We start from the raw sequence: 18,114 nt of genomic DNA on the forward strand, positions 1-18,114 counted from the left end.
GCTTGTATCATGTTCTATCGCCTTGAAGGAGGGTTCTTCCGGGTTGGAGTTATGTTCAAGTTTAAAGTGTCTGTATATTAAATGGGTCTCCAATTTATTTTTAATGCTGTGTATATGCTCCTGTATCCTAATCTTCAATGTCCTTTTTGTTTTTCCCACATATTTTTTGTGGCAGGTGCATTCCGACAGGTAGATAACCGATGTGCTGTTGCAATTCATAAATTCCTTAATCTTAAACTCCTGGGTGTTTTCCGTGTCGCTGAAGGTTCTGCTATTAGGGTTTAAAAATCGGCAAACGTTGCAGTGTCCACATTTTTATGCTCCAATACACGTCGGAAGGGAGCAGTGGTTAGTATCTGGAGGTAATTCTCGTAGCATACTAGGTGCGAGAATGTTTTTCAGATTTTTGGATTTTCGAAAAATAAGTTCTGGTTGGGGAGGGAGGATGTTTTTGAGGATCGGGTCCATCAGTAGAATGTCCCAATGGGACCTTAATGAAGTTCTGATGTCTTGTTCTTGACTGCTGTAGGTAGTTATGAAAGAGACAGATTCCTGTTTTTCCATTTTCTTTTTATATGAAAGCAGACTGTCCCTCTCAAGGAGTCTTGTCTTTGTAAGCGCCTCGTCCAATATTGCTTGAGGGTACTTCTTTTCTTCAAATATTTTCCTGTAGGTGGCTAATTGTTGTTCGCAGTCTTCAGTTTTATTACAGTTTCTCCGGATCCTATGGAATTGTGAGTAGGGGATGTTGTTCTTCCATTTCTTTGAGTGACTGCTTTTATAATGGAGATAGCTGTTCATGTCAACCTCTTTAATAAAGTTCTTAGTGATGACCACCCCTTCTTCGCCTCTTAAAACCAGATCCAGAAATTCAATAGAGTCCACATTCACATTGCAGGTAAAAGACAGGTTAAAATCGTTGGTCTGTAAAATCTTAAAAAAGTTCATAAACGACTCAGAGGTACCATCCCAGATGATTATAATGTCGTCAATGTATCTTTTATACATCACTACTGACTCCTTAAAAGGTTGTGCGGTATATATATATTTCTCTTCCCATTGTCCCATAAATAAATTCGCGAAGCTTGGTGCGAAAATGGTACCCATAGTGGTGCGACACTTTTGCAGATAAAATTTGTCTAAAAATTTAAAATAGTTCCTGCTTAAAATAAATAGCATTAATTCACAAATGAAATTCCTGTGTGCTTCTGTGAGGGAGTTATCTTTATTCAAGTATTCTCGACTTGCTTCGATGCCTTTCTGGTGTTCTATGCAAGTATACAACGACTGAACATCGATGGTTACCCACAAATAGGAGTCTTTCCATGTAATATTCTTCATTTCATTCAATACCATAGTGGTGTCTTGGAGGAACGATGGTAATTCTCTGACGTGTGGGTTTAAAAAGACATCAACATACTTGGATAGGTTAGAAGTAACGGAATCTATCCCTGCAACAATTGGTCTCCCAGGTGGATTGATCAGGCATTTATGAATTTTGGGTAAAAAATACTATATGGGGGTTGTGGGGTTGGATTGCATTAAAAAGGAAAATTCCTCCTTTGTGATGATATCACTTCTCAGGCCCTGTAAAAGTAATGATCTGAGTTCCTCAGTGAAGATGTCCTTTGGATCGTCTGGTAAAGTTGTGTAGGAGTGGCTATCTCCTAGAAGTCGTTATGCTTCTTGGACATATTTAACTCGATCCATTATAACCAGGTTTTAGAACAATGTGTTTGTTCTTTTGTAGATTTTTCATGGCTTCTATCTCTCTATTGTGGAGATTTTTCTTCATAATAGGTGTGGGTTCTGTTTCGCATAGGTCTTTTTTCACAAGATCATAAAATATACTTATATTATTCCCTTTGGACTCCTCCGGATAGTACTTACTTTTAGGTTAAAGTCCAGATTTCGAGCTTGCTTCATAATTGGATATGGCGGCGTTTTCTTTTCTTAAGAAATGCCTTTTCAACGTGAGTTTACGCACAAACTTATTCAGGTCGATAAATGTTTCAAATTTATTAAGTCCTTCCGTGGGTGCAAACGACAATCCTTTACTAAGTAGGGATTGTTCTGAGTCTGTCAGTTCATGTGTTGACAAATTGAATATTCCTTTTTCCATGGTATTGCTGCTCACAGGTTTCTCTTCTTGAATTCTTTCCCTCCTACCGCCCCGTTTTCCTCTATGTCTGCAAACCTTCTTTTGAGTGGGGAGGCATGTTTGACGTCCTCGTGTATTGAACTCTTTATGGGACCTTTTGGCCTTGCTCCTTGTCTTGCAGATAAAAAATCCTGTTCGTTATTGGATCTCAAGCGGTTTAATGCAGTGAATCTATTTGATGTTCTAGTATGCGGTGTTCTAGGTGAGTCATCTCTCCGTGGCGGTCTCACTCTCTGTGGTATCATTTTCCACTGGTACCTTTGATCTGTTTTCTGTTGTTTATCATATGTGTTGAATCTACTCCAGTTCTTGATAGTTCCTTGTTCATAGTCCCTTTTGTCTCTGAGAAATTTCTTCTCCTTCCCTCGTATGACGTCCTCCTCTATATGTTCAAGTTTTTTTTATTGAGAACATTCTCATTCACCCGATAATCCTCAGTATCCTTGTGGGGTTCTAGTTCAGCTTCTTTCTCCCTGATATCTTTTTCTAAGGCTGTTACATTCTTCCTCCTTTCACTTATCAAAAGTTTCATTAAATTTAAGGAGCATGTATGTAAAATGGAATCCCACTTTTCAATAAATTCAGGATCTGTATTTCCAAGGGTGGGTTGTTTCAGGATTCTCAGTCCTCTCGGTATTCTATCAACTTCGATGTAATGCTCCAGTCCTTTAATGTCCCACCAATTCTTTATCTCTTTGGCTAATAAGCGTTCCATTTCCCAAAACAGGTCATCTAAGTCACCATGTGGGGGTATAGCATTAGTCTGAGCTTCTTCATTAAATATTCTCTGGCACCATTCGTTACGTTTAGTGGTGCGTTCATTCACCCTGAACATTCTGAAAGACCTCTAAACACACTCACCAGGCTGCCTTACAAAGTATATCAAAAATAAGGTGAAGATAGTGGTAGTACGGCGCCACAGGTTTATGTGAATAAAGTATATATAGGGTTATACTAATAGACCCAACCGTAGACACTCCTTAATAAATATAAGGTGTCAGCTAGCCTCCAAATAGATTGGGCAGGGATAAGCTGCCTAGGATTTAAAAGTGAAAAAAGGAGGGATGGGGCGTCAGCGACCAACGGTGTCAAATGAGTTTAGAATAAATATGAAGAAGTGGCAGGATGCGTTCAGATAAAAAGATAAAATTACGTTTAATTTATAAAAAGGTAGGCTAAAATTTCACAAGCATAGGATAATGTTAAGAGTACATCAGAAAAAAATTAAAAAAGTATATATAGTACAAGACATGAGAATAAAAAACAATACTCTAAAAAGATAAGACTGAAATGCTTATCTTAAAAATGGAGGGTCAGTTTAGAGGTACACCCAACGCGTTTCGTCCATCAGACTTCATCAAGGGGTAGGGTGCTAATGAACAAGGGTTGTATTTATAGCTGGTACCATGTGTTCATAGGTAATTATGACATCACTTCCTGTTGGAAGTACAAACAACATATAGCTACACAATTTTGAATGTAAACGTGTATGCTTAGGGAGTAATGAAGATATGTCCAATGATATTCCTTTTTACAGAAAACGAGTCCTTAAAGCTGTGTTTTTTCAAGCTAACAGTTCCAGGACGCGTCCCGCGTCACTTCCGCCCCGCTACCGGCGTCCGCACAGGCGATGTGCGCATGCGCGTCAAGCTGCTCTTCCGGTATCGGATGTTGGACGAGCGCGCTGTGTTCTCCCCACTTCCGTCAGTTACATCTATTGGAAGGTGCCCCACTTCCTGTGAGGACGGGACCCGGCTAGTCCCTCAACGTTATTGGATAGGGAAGCTGTCACTCATCACGGCGGCCATTTTCGTGGAGTTTATTGCGGCTGCAGACACATTTTCGTGGATTTATGGAACAACCAAGGTCTCCATAGGAACCGATACATAATAAAGGATACAAATAAGAACATAAATTAGAACCTGTATTCTGGGTTAAGTGAATTATGATGGTAGCATTAGTAATGCTACTAGGTATAACAAAAAAAAATTATATATGGGTGGAGAGACTTTCTTCTTTTATTATTAAACGCAAAGATGCTGTATACTTCCCCTTGCCCAGATATCTAAAATAATTAGGAGGAATGTGCAGGGCCGGCTCTAGGCATGTTCGAATAGAGCGGCCGCGCAGGGCGCCACCCTTAATGGGCGCCGCGCGCTGGCGCCGCCATATTCGAACATGGAGCCGGCCCTGCTCTGCAGCATCGTGTGACTTGAGTGCGCTATACGCGCTGAGCGGCGCCGGTGTCTAATGTCAGACGCCGGCGCCACGCAGCGCAGCGTGCACAGCGCACTCAAGCACCTTGGACTTGGAGGCTTCATGGCCGCCCGCCCACCAGCACCCCCGTACCCCCGCACCCGGACCCGGACCTGCACTGCCGCACCCGGACAGCAGTACTCCGCCCCCTCCAACGCCGCAGGTATTTGGGGGGGCGGCTGAGTGAATCATTAATGGATGGCACTGTGGGGGCATTTATCTGGCACTGTGGGGGCGTTTATCTGGCACTGTGGGGACATTTATCTGGCACTGTGGCACTGGGGGCATTTATCTGGCACTGTGGGGGCATTTACCTGGCACTGTGGGGATATTTATCTGGCACTGGGGGCATTTATCTGGCACTGTGGGGACATTTATCTGGCACTGTGGCACTGGGGCATTTATCTGGCACTGTGGGGGCATTTACCTGGCACTGTGGGGACATTTATCTGGCACTGGGGGCATTTATCTGGCACTGTGGGGACATTTATCTGGCACTGTGGGGGCATTTATCTGGCAGTGTGGGGACATTTATCTGGCACTGTGGGCATTTACCTGGCACTGTGGGGACATTTATCTGGCACTGGGGGCATTTATCTGGCACTGTGGGCATTTATCTGGCACTGTGGCTGTGGGGGCATTTATCTGGCACTGTGGGGGCATTTATCTGGCACTGTGGGCATTTATCTGGCACTGTGGGGACATTTATCTGGCACTGTGGGGGCATTTATCTGGCACTATGGGGACATTTTGGCACTGTGGGGGCATTTATCTGGCACTGTGGGGGCATTTATCTGGCACTGTGGGGACATTTATCTGGCACTGTGGGGACATTTATCTGGCACTGGGGGTATTTATCTGGCACTGTGGGCATTTATCTGGCACTGTGGGGACATTTATCTGGCACTGTGGCTGTGGGGGCATTTATCTGGCACTGTGGGGGCATTTATCTGGCACTGTGGGGGCACATATATCTGGCACTGTGGGGACATTTATCTGGCACTGTGGGACATTTATGTAGCACTGTGGGGGCATTTATGTAGCACTGTGGGGGCATTTATCTGGCACTGTGGGGGCATTTAACTGGCACTGTGGGGACATTTATCTGGCACTGTGGGGGCATTCATCTAGCACTGTGGGGGCTTTTCTGTATCTACATATCTGGCACTGTGTGGCCATTTATGTATCTGGCATTGCTGGGGGGCATGTCATGTGTTGCTGGCACTGCTGGGGGGCATGTCATGTGTAGCTGGCACGGCTGGGGAGCATATCATGTAGTGTTCCCGCTAGGCATCTGTGGCTAGGCAAAGTGTCTAACGTGCTCTGCCTGGCACAAAGTGTCTAACGTGCTCTGCCTGGCGCAAAGTGTCTAACGTGCTCTGCCTGGAGCAAAGTGTCTAACGTGCTCTGCCTGGCGCAAAGTGTCTAACGTGCTCTGCCTGGCGCAAAGTGTCTAACGTGCTCTGCCTGGCGCAAAGTGTCTAACGTGCTCTGCCTGGCGCAAAGTGTCTAACGTGCTCTACCTGGCGCAAAGTGTCTAACGTGCTCTGCCTGGAGCAAAGTGTCTAACGTGCTCTGCCTGGCGCAAAGTGTCTAACGTACTCTGCCTGGCGCAAAGTGTCTAACGTGCTCTGCCTGGCGCAAAGTGTCTAACGTGCTCTGCCTGGTGCAAAGTGTCTAACGTGCTCTGCCTGGCGAAAAGTGTCTAGGAGGTTCTACCTGGTGCAGTGTGTATTAACTGCACTACTGTGTGGTGTAATGCGAATTGCCACTATTATGTGGCCACGCACCTTCCCCACGAAGCAACGCCCCTAAATTTTTGCAGCGCGCCTTCGGCGCGCACTGTCCATGCTTTGCCATGTAGGTAGATGAGCACCAAGCATTACAGTATGTACATCATTTTGCCCTCCTAACTTAAAAATGTGCCCTCCCTGCCCTAAAAAGTGAACACTATCGTGTAGCTGGCACTGCTGGGGGGCATATTGTGTGTAGCTGGCACTGCTGGGGGGCATATCATGTCTATCTGGCACTGCACATTGTGTATCTGGCACTATACTGGAGACATTATGTGTATCTGACACTATACTGGAGACATTGTGTGTAAGGAACACTACTGTGGCTGTTATGTGTAAGGCTGCTAATTGTGTGCGTAGAGGGGGTGTGAAAACATATTTATTTATAGTCTAATAATATGAAGTTATGAGGCCACGCCCACTTTCCAGAGGCCACACCCACTTTTACTGGAGCACACGCGCCTTCGGCGCGCGCATAATGGGGGGGGGCTTTTACATGTTTTCGCTCAGGGTGCTAGTAGGCCTGGAGCCGGCCCTGGGAATGCGTATACTGTTGCAAGAGGAAATAGGGGATTCTTTAAATAGGATACCAGGAGTTTTTAATAAGTAATGAGGCCTGTATATTAGTGCCTATTAAATAGTTTAAAGGACTTATCACCATTATCCGATAAGACAATGATGATAGTGAAGGTGCCGACAAACAGTGCCTATAAGAGTGTGTATGAGGAGTCCATCAATGATAATAGTGCTTGGAATATTGAAAAAGGTGTTCGTGAGAAAGGGTGAGATACTATTTAGGTCTGTCATATTTTGATAATTGTGTTGTGTGCATAATTAGTGCATAATTGGTAAATGTGCATTTGACAGACTGTGGATTCTATACACTAACAGTAATATGTATTGTGTATGATGGACACACTCCGTGTGTCACTCAATATTGCAGGAGTTGCTTCTAGCCCACCATAACCCACTATGTACAGTACCCAATCTTCACAAACGGTTCCCCATTTGGTACTGGTTGGGCCCTACACTGCTTAGCTTCCAAGATCGGGCGAGATTGGGCGTCCACCAGTGTGGTATGACTGTATCTTGTGGTGAGGCGCCTCAAAAACACAGTAGTCTGCTGTTTATTAGACATATTGACATGCTACTTTTTATATAGTGTTATTACATACATCAGGTTAAAGTGTCAAGTGCTTATAAAAGGTGGGAAGTAAAAAACAGAATATGCAGCCAGCGGAGTCTCTTTCACAGGAACGGTGCAATCTCATAGCCTTCATTAAAACCCATGGGATGAGTGGTTTTCAATTGGAATATCCAATATATATATACAAATACCCTTTGTCCGGCACTCACTGTCCAACATCAAAACAGCTTGTTCTGGTGCACAACCTCTCGCAGAGCATGCAGAAACAGAACCAATGGAGGCACTCAGAAAGAAATAGACGACACATTGCTGGATAGGTCGACGTTTCAGGGACGGATCCCTTTTATCAAATGTATGTCGATTTCTGCTTGCTGATAAGTACACCTCTGCAATAACCCACAGACATCTCCATGCTATATTTTCAAATGTATGTCGATTTCTGCTTGCTGATAAGTACACCTCTGCAATAACCCACAGACATCTCCATGCTATATTTTCAAATGTATGTCGATTTCTGCTTGCTGATAAGTACACCTCTGCAATAACCCACAGACATCTCCATGCTATATTTTCAAATGTATGTCGATTTCTGCTTGCTGATAAGTACACCTCTGCAATAACCCACAGACATCTCCATGCTATATTTTCAAATGTATGTCGATTTCTGCTTGCTGATAAGTACACCTCTGCAATAACCCACAGACATCTCCATGCTATATTTTCAAATGTATGTCGATTTCAGCTTGCTGATAAGTACACCTCTGCAATAACCCACAGACATCTCCATGCTATATTTTCAAATGTATGTCGATTTCTGCTTGCTGATAAGTACACCTCTGCAATAACCCACAGACTTCTCCATGCTATATTTTCAAATGTATGTCGATTTCTGCTTGCTGATAAGTACACCTCTGCAATAACCCACAGACATCTCCATGCTATATTTTCAAATGTATGTCGATTTCTGCTTGCTGATCCCTGCAATCTATAACTTTGATCTCTATTCACACCATTGTATATTTTAGCAGTGTATGTAATTGTATTTGTAGAATATTAGTACTTGCTTATAGCTGATATTATCTCTTGTATAGATGTGGGTCAGTGGAGTGGAGTTTATTAGCATACATGGCCTGGTGTTTACTTAACACAGGGTAATATAATTCCTTTGATTAGATGTCCAATTAGCTTCAGCTGAAGCCTTTGTAAATTAGAACTAGTATATGTTAGCATTCAGTTATGGGGCAGTTGTCTGAGTTTAGAAATAGACGAAGTTTGGAAATTTTAAAAAGAACAGTTAAACCAACAGTTGAACAAACATTGAAAAACATTGGAAAGCAGGTAAACCTACCATTTAATTAACAATTTCCATAAGCATTTTCCTATCTATACTTTACTCTTTATAAACACCATGCTCCACAAACTGTTTTTCTTCATAGCACTTCATGGTATCCTCTATAAAATGACATCGTCCTTCACTATTCCTGTTATTTATCGCTCTGTACACATTGCAGCCTCATTAATCCACTCCCCTCTTATTAACACTCATGAGCTTTTAACCTATTTATGTACACTAACTGTCACATCCTCTACCTGTCACCATAAGAAACTATCACACACCTCCCCTAACTATACCTATCTTTCTCTTCTTCTGCTTCTACTAGCTGGTGACATATCCCCAAATCCAGGTCCCATCCACATACCACTCTCACATTCAGCTGATTCACAACAGAATATAAAATCAACAAACCTTATCAACATCACTTGTCTCCCATCTACCTCCAAGTCACTAAAATGTGCTTTATGGAATGCACGCTCTGTTTGCAACAAATTAACAGCTATTCATGACCTTTTCATAGCAAAAAAATTCAATATGCTGGCTATAACAGAAACCTGGCTCACACAATCAGACACTGCCTCCCCTGCAGCACTGTCACATGGTGGCCTCCACTTCACACACACCCCCAGGCCTGGTAACATCAAAGGAGGGGGTGTTGGAATATTACTATCCAAATGTTACACGCACATTGTTTTACCACCTGTTCCCTCACTCACATTTACATCCTTTGAAGTACACTCTATTAGGATTTTCACCCCTTTCTCTCTGCGTGTTGCAGCTATCTATCGCCCACCTGGGCAACCCAAAAAGTTTCTGGAAGATTTTTCTGCATGGCTCCCTCACTTTTTATCCTCTGACATCTCCACCATCATTATGGGTGATTTCAATCTCTCTATTGACAGTCCACAATCTCCCCATGCCTCTAAACTACTTTCTCTAACCTCCTCTCTTGGCCTCTCCCAATGGACTGACTCCCCTACTCATCAGGAGGGCCACTGCCTTGATCTTATATTCACCAGACTATGCTCTGTTTCTGAACTCACTAACACTCCTTTCCCTCTCTCAGATCACAACCTTATCACATGCATGCTCTCCTCCATTACTTCAAACTCCATGTCCCTAAAGTCTACAAGGACACCTCTTACCCGCAGAAATATTAACGCTATTAATTTTCAACAACTATCTACCTCTCTGCAACCACTGCTTTCACCAATTTCTACATTCCCCTCTCCAGAGACTGCTGAGTCACACCTTAACCAAACTCTAGTAACAGCACTTGATGAAGTGGCTCCAGCTACCCATCACACTCCACGTAGACTTAGATGTCAACCGTGGCACTCTAAATACACTAGACACTTACAAAAACTCTCAAGAAAAGTTGAACGCCAGTGGCGTAAATCTCGTAGTTCAAGTGACTTTCTCACATATAAGACCACCTACCACTCTTATCGTACTGCTCTGGACACTGCCAAACAAACATATTTTCAATCTCTCATCTCTGCTCAAGCCTCTAACCCCAAGCGACTTTTTAATACATTTAAATCACTTCTTGTCCCTCCCTCACCGAACCCACCAGCCACTGTCAGTGCGCAAGATCTTGCTTCCTATTTCAAGGACAAGATTGACAAGATCCGAAATGAAATGGTGTGCTCTTCCACAGCAAGTGACCTGCTCAATTCCCTGCCTGAACCCTCTAACACCTTCTCTTCCTTTGATCCTACAAATGAAGATGAAGTATCTGCACTCTTTTCATCCGCCTACTCTAATACCTCTCCCCTTGACTCTATACCCTCACAAATTAGTAAAGCTCTGTCTACTGTGCTCATCCCAACCTTAACGAAAATCTGTAATCTCTCCCTGTCTACTGGTATCTTTCCTTCTCTATACAAGCATGCAGTGATTACTCCCATTCTGAAAAAACAAAACTCTGACCCGAACTCTCTCTGTAACTACCGTCCCATCTCTCAGCTCCAATGCCCCTCCAAGCTACTGGAGAGACTTGCCTACACTCGCCTCACACACTTTCTTAACTCACACAGCCTACTGGACCCACTTCAGTCAGGATTTCGTGCCCAACACTCCACAGAGACAGCACTGACTAAGGTAGTGAATGATTTGGTCACTGCTAAATCTAAAGGACATTTCTCTCTCCTTATTCTCCTTGATCTCTCTGCTGCTTTTGACACTGTTGACCACTCTCTTCTCATACAAACACTACAATCCCTAGGTATTCAGGACACAGCCCTTTCTTGGTTCTCATCCTACCTATCTAATCGCTCCTTCAGTGTTCGTTTCTCTGATTCCACCTCTACTTCGCTACCTCTCTCAGTTGGAGTACCGCAAGGCTCAGTCCTAGGTCCTCTGCTTTTCTCTATCTATACCACATCTCTTGGCAAACTAATCAATTCTTTCGGATTTCAGTACCATCTGTATGCGGATGATACTCAAATCTACCTATCCTCCCCTGATTTGTCACCATCTGTATTAGGCCGTGTCACTGAATGCCTTTCTGCCATTTCATCTTGGATGACATCTCGCCACCTCAAACTTAATATTTCCAAAACAGAATTAATTATATTTCCACCGGCCAATAGTAGTTTCCAACCTGATATCTCTATCACTGTTGAGAACTCTGCAATCACCCCTACCCCACAAGCTCGCTGCCTAGGTGTCATTCTTGACTCTGAACTGTCCTTTGTTACCCACATTCAATCTGTCTCAAGATCATGTTACATACATCTAAGAAACATATCCAAAATACGCCCTTATCTTACACAAGACACAGCAAAAACTCTAATCCATGCTCTCATTATCTCCCGCATTGATTATTGTAATAGTCTCCTGACCGGTCTTCCCATACATAGGCTCTTACCACTACAATCCATTTTGAATGCAGCTGCGAGGCGAATCTTCCTTGCCAGACGTTCATCGTCTGCAGATCCGCTCTGTCAGTCCCTCCATTGGTTACCGGTATTCTACCGTATTAAATATAAAATACTTTTACTCACATACAAGGCTATTAACCAAACTGCACCAACATACATCTCTTCACTCATCTCAAAATATCTCCCTACCCGACCTCTCCGCTCTGCACAAGATCTACGTCTCTCATCCACACGCATTACTTGTTCACACTCAAAATTACAGGACTTTATCCGGGCTTCACCCACTCTGTGGAATGCCCTCCCACGCACAGTAAGACTCGCCTCTAGTCTCCAAACCTTTAAATGTTCCCTGAAAACTCACCTCTTCAGACAAGCCTATCAAATTCCAGACCCACCCACATAACCTTCAGTGCTTCCCTATCTAATTACATCCTCTGTAGAGTATTCATAACATCACATATCTTGTCTTTCTTTAGTCTCACACCCTCCTGACACTTGGATAACTTTGTGGGGTATCATCATACAACCCATTAAGAACCTAGCAATCTGGTGCACCATTATGCAATAGGTAGCATCTATCATTGTGTATCTATGCCTATCTCCCTATAGATTGTAACCTTCCTACCTCTATGTCTGTCTGTTTTTACCCAGTTTTGTTCTATTACTGTTGTTCTAATTGTAAAGCGCAACGGAATATACTGCGCTATATAAGAAACTGTTAATAAATAAATAAATAAGATGCAGGAAGATTCGAGTCCGCCTCGGAACCATGTTAAATGGGTGAAGTTCGGGGGGGTTCGGATTCCGAGGAACCGAACCCGCTCATGTCTAATATATATATATATATATATATATATATATATATATATGCAGAAAGCTGGAACAGTCCTCTACTACAATATATATATATATATATATATAAATATAGCAACAGCAAGTGGATGGTACGGCACTCCAAGCGTCTCAATAAATCAAATTCAAACCAACATAGGTAATGACAACGTTTCAGTGCTTTTAATGTAGCACTTTCGTCAGGTCAGCATACAAACAAGTGAATGAACGTACCTTATAACAGCCACAGATCACCCGGTGACTGGCATCTTCCGGAAAGGCGGGTCACCCGCCTGCTCCGGCCGGCGCTCAAGCAATGACGCACACAAAGGCACCGTCATCACTGTGCTCCCCATCACCAAGACGACGGGATACACACTGTTGAAACATAGTTGCGCAATCCTCCATCATTATAGCAACACACCCAATATTTAGACTAATATAGCAATAGCAATTCACCCTATGTTAGACATGAGAAAAAAGCTTAATACCATTTAAAAAAGAGAGCGTAACACACTAATGAGCATATATAAAGAGAATATACAAATATTCTACTCAACCTAGTGACTGCTAACAGACACTTTTTCTATATCGGGAATAGACACAAATTGCCACATTATTTCTAAAAAGGTCTAAATAGTTACTAAAACATTAAAAGAAACAGCCAAGACCAATATGATCATTCAAGCCTCTCGGATATACTGTATCCAATCTATGAATCCACTGTGATTCAAGTTGTAATAATCGTCTGCCACGATCCCCACCTCTAGGCAGGGGTTGGACCTGATCGATCATTCGGTACCGTAATGATACGAGCCTGGGTGACGAGCCTGGCTAAAATGTCTAGCCACCGGCTGTTCGCTATCCCCCTTACTGATCGCGGCTTTGATTGCTGACCTGTGGGCTGCCATACATTCCTTGAACATACGTTCGGTCTTACCAACGTATGACAGCCCACAGGGGCATATATGTTGGTATACCACAAATTTTGATGAACAGGTAAATCGATGTTTAATGTAAAATGTACAGCCAGAGTGTGGGTGCTGGAATGTGTCCCCAGCAATCAAGAACTGGCACGTGGTGCAAGTGCACCTAAAGCAGCCTTTCTTGGTGCCCTGTCTTCCTTCAAATCTAGAGGTATGGGTCGTTATATTGGTACGAACCAGGATGTCTCTAAGGTTCCTACCACGTGTATAACACTTCATCAATTTCGTGTCGGCAAGTTTTAATTCTGGGTCACTTTGGACAATATGCCAGAGATTTTTGGATATCTGGTTAATTCCCTTGCTAGCGGCATTATATTGGCCAACCCAGGGAATAATAGGGCCAGCTTGAGCTGTTCTGGACTGTTTCTCAAATAAGCATGCTCTATCCAAATTAAGAGCCCTACTCTTTGCTTGTTCTAATAAATCAATGTGGTAGCCTCTCTCAATAAATCTTGACATCATCTGATTCATTTGGATCTCAGCCAGGATAGGGTCAGACGTAATGCGTCTGACACGTACAAATTGTGAGTACGGCAGGCCCTGTTTAAGAGGTATCGGATGAAAACTAGTGTAATGTAAAAGATTGTTCCGATCAGTTGGCTTTGAAAATATAGATGTTTGAATATATCTTTCCTCCAAGGTGAATTTGACATCAAGATAGTTGATACAAGTATCCTCTATGGTGTATGTCAATTTCACCGGATGGGTTTGTTTATTATGATGGTCAATTAAACCCATCAACTCCTGTCGCGATCCTTTCCAGAATAGGAGCAGATCGTCGATATAGCTACAATAAAATATAATTTTATTTGCTATATCAGGATTGTCAAAAAAAATTTTTTGCTCTACTTCAAACATGAAAATGTTGGAGTATGCCGGGGCCACTGAGGACCCCATAGCACACCCCGTACATTGAAGATAAATGCTACCATCGTACAAAAAGAAATTTTATGTCAAAATCATATTTAGAAGCTGCACACAGAATTAAACATTCGGACCCTTATACTCAGGATGTCCTTGCAGGTACCGTTCTACAGAGGCTAGACCCATTTGATGTGGAATAATTGTATATAAGCTTTGTACATCAATGCTACAAAGCAATACATCCTTATCCAGTTTTGGCAGTTGTTGTAGTTTCTTGAGTAGTGAGGTTGTATCCAACAAAAATCTATCATGTACCTGAATGCATGGTTGAAAAAGTGAGTCCAGAAAAAGTGCTGTAGGTTGAAACAAAGACTGTCTGGCTGAAATTATAGGGCGGCCTGTGGGGTTAACCGTAGATTTGTGGATCTTAGGTATAGTATAGAGCACAGGCATAACTGGAAAAGCTGGAACTAATGCCTCTCGGATCTTACTGGAGATAACTCCCTCTCGCACCCCATCATCAAGCATAGTAATGAGTTCTTTCTTATATATAGCTGTAGGATCTTGTGTCAGCTTCTTATAGGTTACCTGGTCTGCCAGTTGACGTTCAATTTCCAGTTTATATTGCTGAAGATTTTGGATCACCAGTGCTCCCCCCTTATCAGCGGGTCTAAATATAAGTTGTGATTGTGCTGCTAGATGTTTTAATGCTTGTGTTTCCAACTTTGACAAGTTATTACGAACTGGAGGAATATTTTCCAAGAATTCATGTCTGCTTATTCAACAGACGCATAAAGGTGCGTACTGATGCATTAGATGACAATGGATCAAATGTGGATTTTGGCAATATTTTTTTTTTTTTTTTTGCACCTTCACCGGGATCTCAGATGTTCTAGAAGTTGACGGAGGATTTTTAGCAAAATGTTCCTTGAGCTTCAAAGATCTATGTAGTTTAGATTTTTCAACCTGCCACTGGAGGGAATTCCAATGGCCTGTAGGAACAAATGATAATCCTTTTGACAGAACTTTAATTTTCGTGGAAGATAACTCATAGTCAGATAAATTAACCACTACTGTGTCCTGTTTTTGGGCGGTCTGCCCACTCTTCCTCTGCCTTTGGCATTGCTGTCCTCTCCTCGTGAATGCGCGTTGGCGCCTCCTCCTGGACCCCTTGTCCTGGTATCCACACCTAAAGGGTGGGTATTGCTAGGGGAGCTGTTCTTATTTTCTGATTCACTCCCAGTGGAGGTAAACTCGTTGGAGGACTCCAGATCTCGTTGCCTCTGCGGGCATCGGCGGAAGAAAGGTCGTTTGAAATCATGTCTGTTAGGTGCATCAGACCATCTGTACACAGTGTGGTTTTCATAATCCTGATCAACTTTAATTTTTTTCTGGGACTTGAACTTAATCAGGTCTCTCTTATAGATTTGAATTTGTCCATTCAATTTCTCGTACCAATTCACTGTGCTGTCAGCTTCCAAGATAGCTTTATGTGCTGTTTCTTATATGGCAATTTTCTCTTTTAGAATATTCATCTCTTTTGTTGACTGCTCGATAATGAGCAGCATAAGGTCCATCGAGCATTTATTGAGTATTCCTACCCATTTTTTACAAAAACTTGGATCATTGCATCCTATAGTTGGTGAGTTACGGACTCGTAGACCCCCAATCGCATATTGCACAAAGGAGAAACCGCTAGGGTCCTGTGTATTTGCTGATTCAGCCATATCACTGATTTGTTATGAGTCCACTCCAAAAATTAATCACTAATTGATACTTCACCCTAGGGATATGCGATTGGGATATGGATGTTGAGTATGGTGATTGAAACCTGGTCCATTAACAGCATAAAACAGCTGCTGATTAACTAATCGAGACACCTGTGAACAAGCACCTGAGAACCTGCAGTCACAATGCTTCTATGATTGGTTACCCTGGAGCTTAAATAGAGCTCTCCTCTGCACTGTTTTACCTTCTGATGAAACCGTGGTTTGATTTTCACGGAGAAACATGTTAAGGACATCTCATGCTGCTGTTTTTCCCTGAGATCTACACAAGCACAGCACCACAGTCCAGACTCCAGCACACGGCAAACTGCCTGAATTCTACAGCTACGAACGGCGCCCTCCCTCCCCGGTGAACTGAATAGAACACCGCCGCTCCCACCAACCACAATGGATTCCGTATGCTGACAGCCAGCCTCACACGAGACTCTAAGGAATAAGTGGTGAGCACAAAATTGTTTGGCGGTCGGGGGAGGTAGTAGCATAGCGCCCATCGTTTATACAGCTGAACATTCACCATCTAGTGAACACCATTCACATTCCCTAAAACAAATTGGGACTTTATAATTTGCTTTGGAGCGAACCAGCCACACTGGTCTTTTGGTTGTGGACATCTGTGCAATATACAATTGGGATACAGTATATGGCAGCGTGTAAATAATATCAGCAGTGAGAATAATTCTTTTATGAAGATATGCATTGCATTTTTTATGCTTTTATTTTATGTGATTGAATAAAATGTTTATATAGTAATGATCGGTATCTAGCGCTCTCTTGTGATATTGCATGTTTCACAATTACTTTGTATCTATTTGAGTATCGCAGAATACTCATGTGGGAGCAGCTATAAGTATATAGACATCAGTATATCAATTCTATTATATAAATTGGGTGACCAACAGCTTTATTTTGTGCCTTATATCAGAGCGCCTGATTTGATGATTTTAGGAGTCATAATTATCAAGCACTATAGTAAATTTTTAGTATAACCCATTCTTTGTCCATTGTGTTGCTGTGCTGATATTAAGGCAGTTCGCTCTACATCCCTCATCTGGAATACAGCCTCAGTAAGTGAGGAGGTCTCACATCTGTCCACCGGCCAATCATATCTCTGTGTGTCTCTCTCTTTCTCAATTTCTGAATGCATGTTTTCCTTTTCAGGTTTGGTTATACTGGTGGCAGACAATCCAATCAAAGAAACGGGCATTGGTAGTAAGGCATTGCTACCCCATTACTCAGAATAAGATGGCTGATAAAAAGAAACCATCAGGCGCATTTTATCGCAAACGGAAAATTGAGATGAAAAATGAGGCTGCGAAGCAAGCTACTTTACTGAAAAAATTCTTCATGTGTACTGCTGAAAAATCCAACACTGATCAAATATCAACTACAAATGAGAGTAACAACGATGTTGATCTAACTAATGTTCAAGCTTCATCTAGCATAACAGAAGAAAATGAAATGGAAAAGGAGAATTCCCAAAACAGCACTGACTTAAGTGGCGAAGAATCTAACTCTCAACTGGAGGAAAATAGAGAAAGTATGGTAAGTAAAACATTTATCTGAAAAAGATCATATTTGTTGTACAGCATATTTCTTCAGGTGAAACTAGTGAGACTTTATTTAGAAGTAATGCCTGTGTCCGCAAAAATACTATTTCCTAACTATAAACAGTATATTTGTATGACTTTCATTACTTTTTTTTTTGTTAGGAAGCCAATATCCCAGTATTGTCTTCAATGGATTATGCTGATCCTTCAATTGGCCAAATAAAATAACTGATCAAATACGAATAATGTTGGTCGAAAAAGAGCCAGTGCAATTAGAAAACTTCAATTTCAAAGTTTCTGAAAATGGAAGGAGGTTCAATCCAAGCATGTACAAACGACATTTAAGCAATGGAGATGTAGTTCACAGAGACTGGCTTAATTATAGTGTCTGCAAAAATTCAGTTTTCTGCTTCTGTTACAAACTTTTCAATTCAGGGGTAAGTGTAAGTCTTCACTTGTATCTAGTGAAGGTTACGGTGATTGGAGCAATGTCTGTAAGATATTATCACAACATGAGGCAA

At 42.3% G+C, this 18,114-nt stretch overlaps 1 pseudogene; it reads right to left on the reverse strand.

The window, feature by feature from the left end:
• Positions 1-7,181: 7,181 nt before the first annotated feature.
• Positions 7,182-7,300, reverse strand: LOC134946400 (5S ribosomal RNA; annotated as a pseudogene).
• Positions 7,301-18,114: the final 10,814 nt, after the last annotated feature.

This window comes from Pseudophryne corroboree, chromosome 7 (assembly GCF_028390025.1).
Source record: "Pseudophryne corroboree isolate aPseCor3 chromosome 7, aPseCor3.hap2, whole genome shotgun sequence".
NCBI lineage: Eukaryota > Metazoa > Chordata > Amphibia > Anura > Myobatrachidae > Pseudophryne > Pseudophryne corroboree.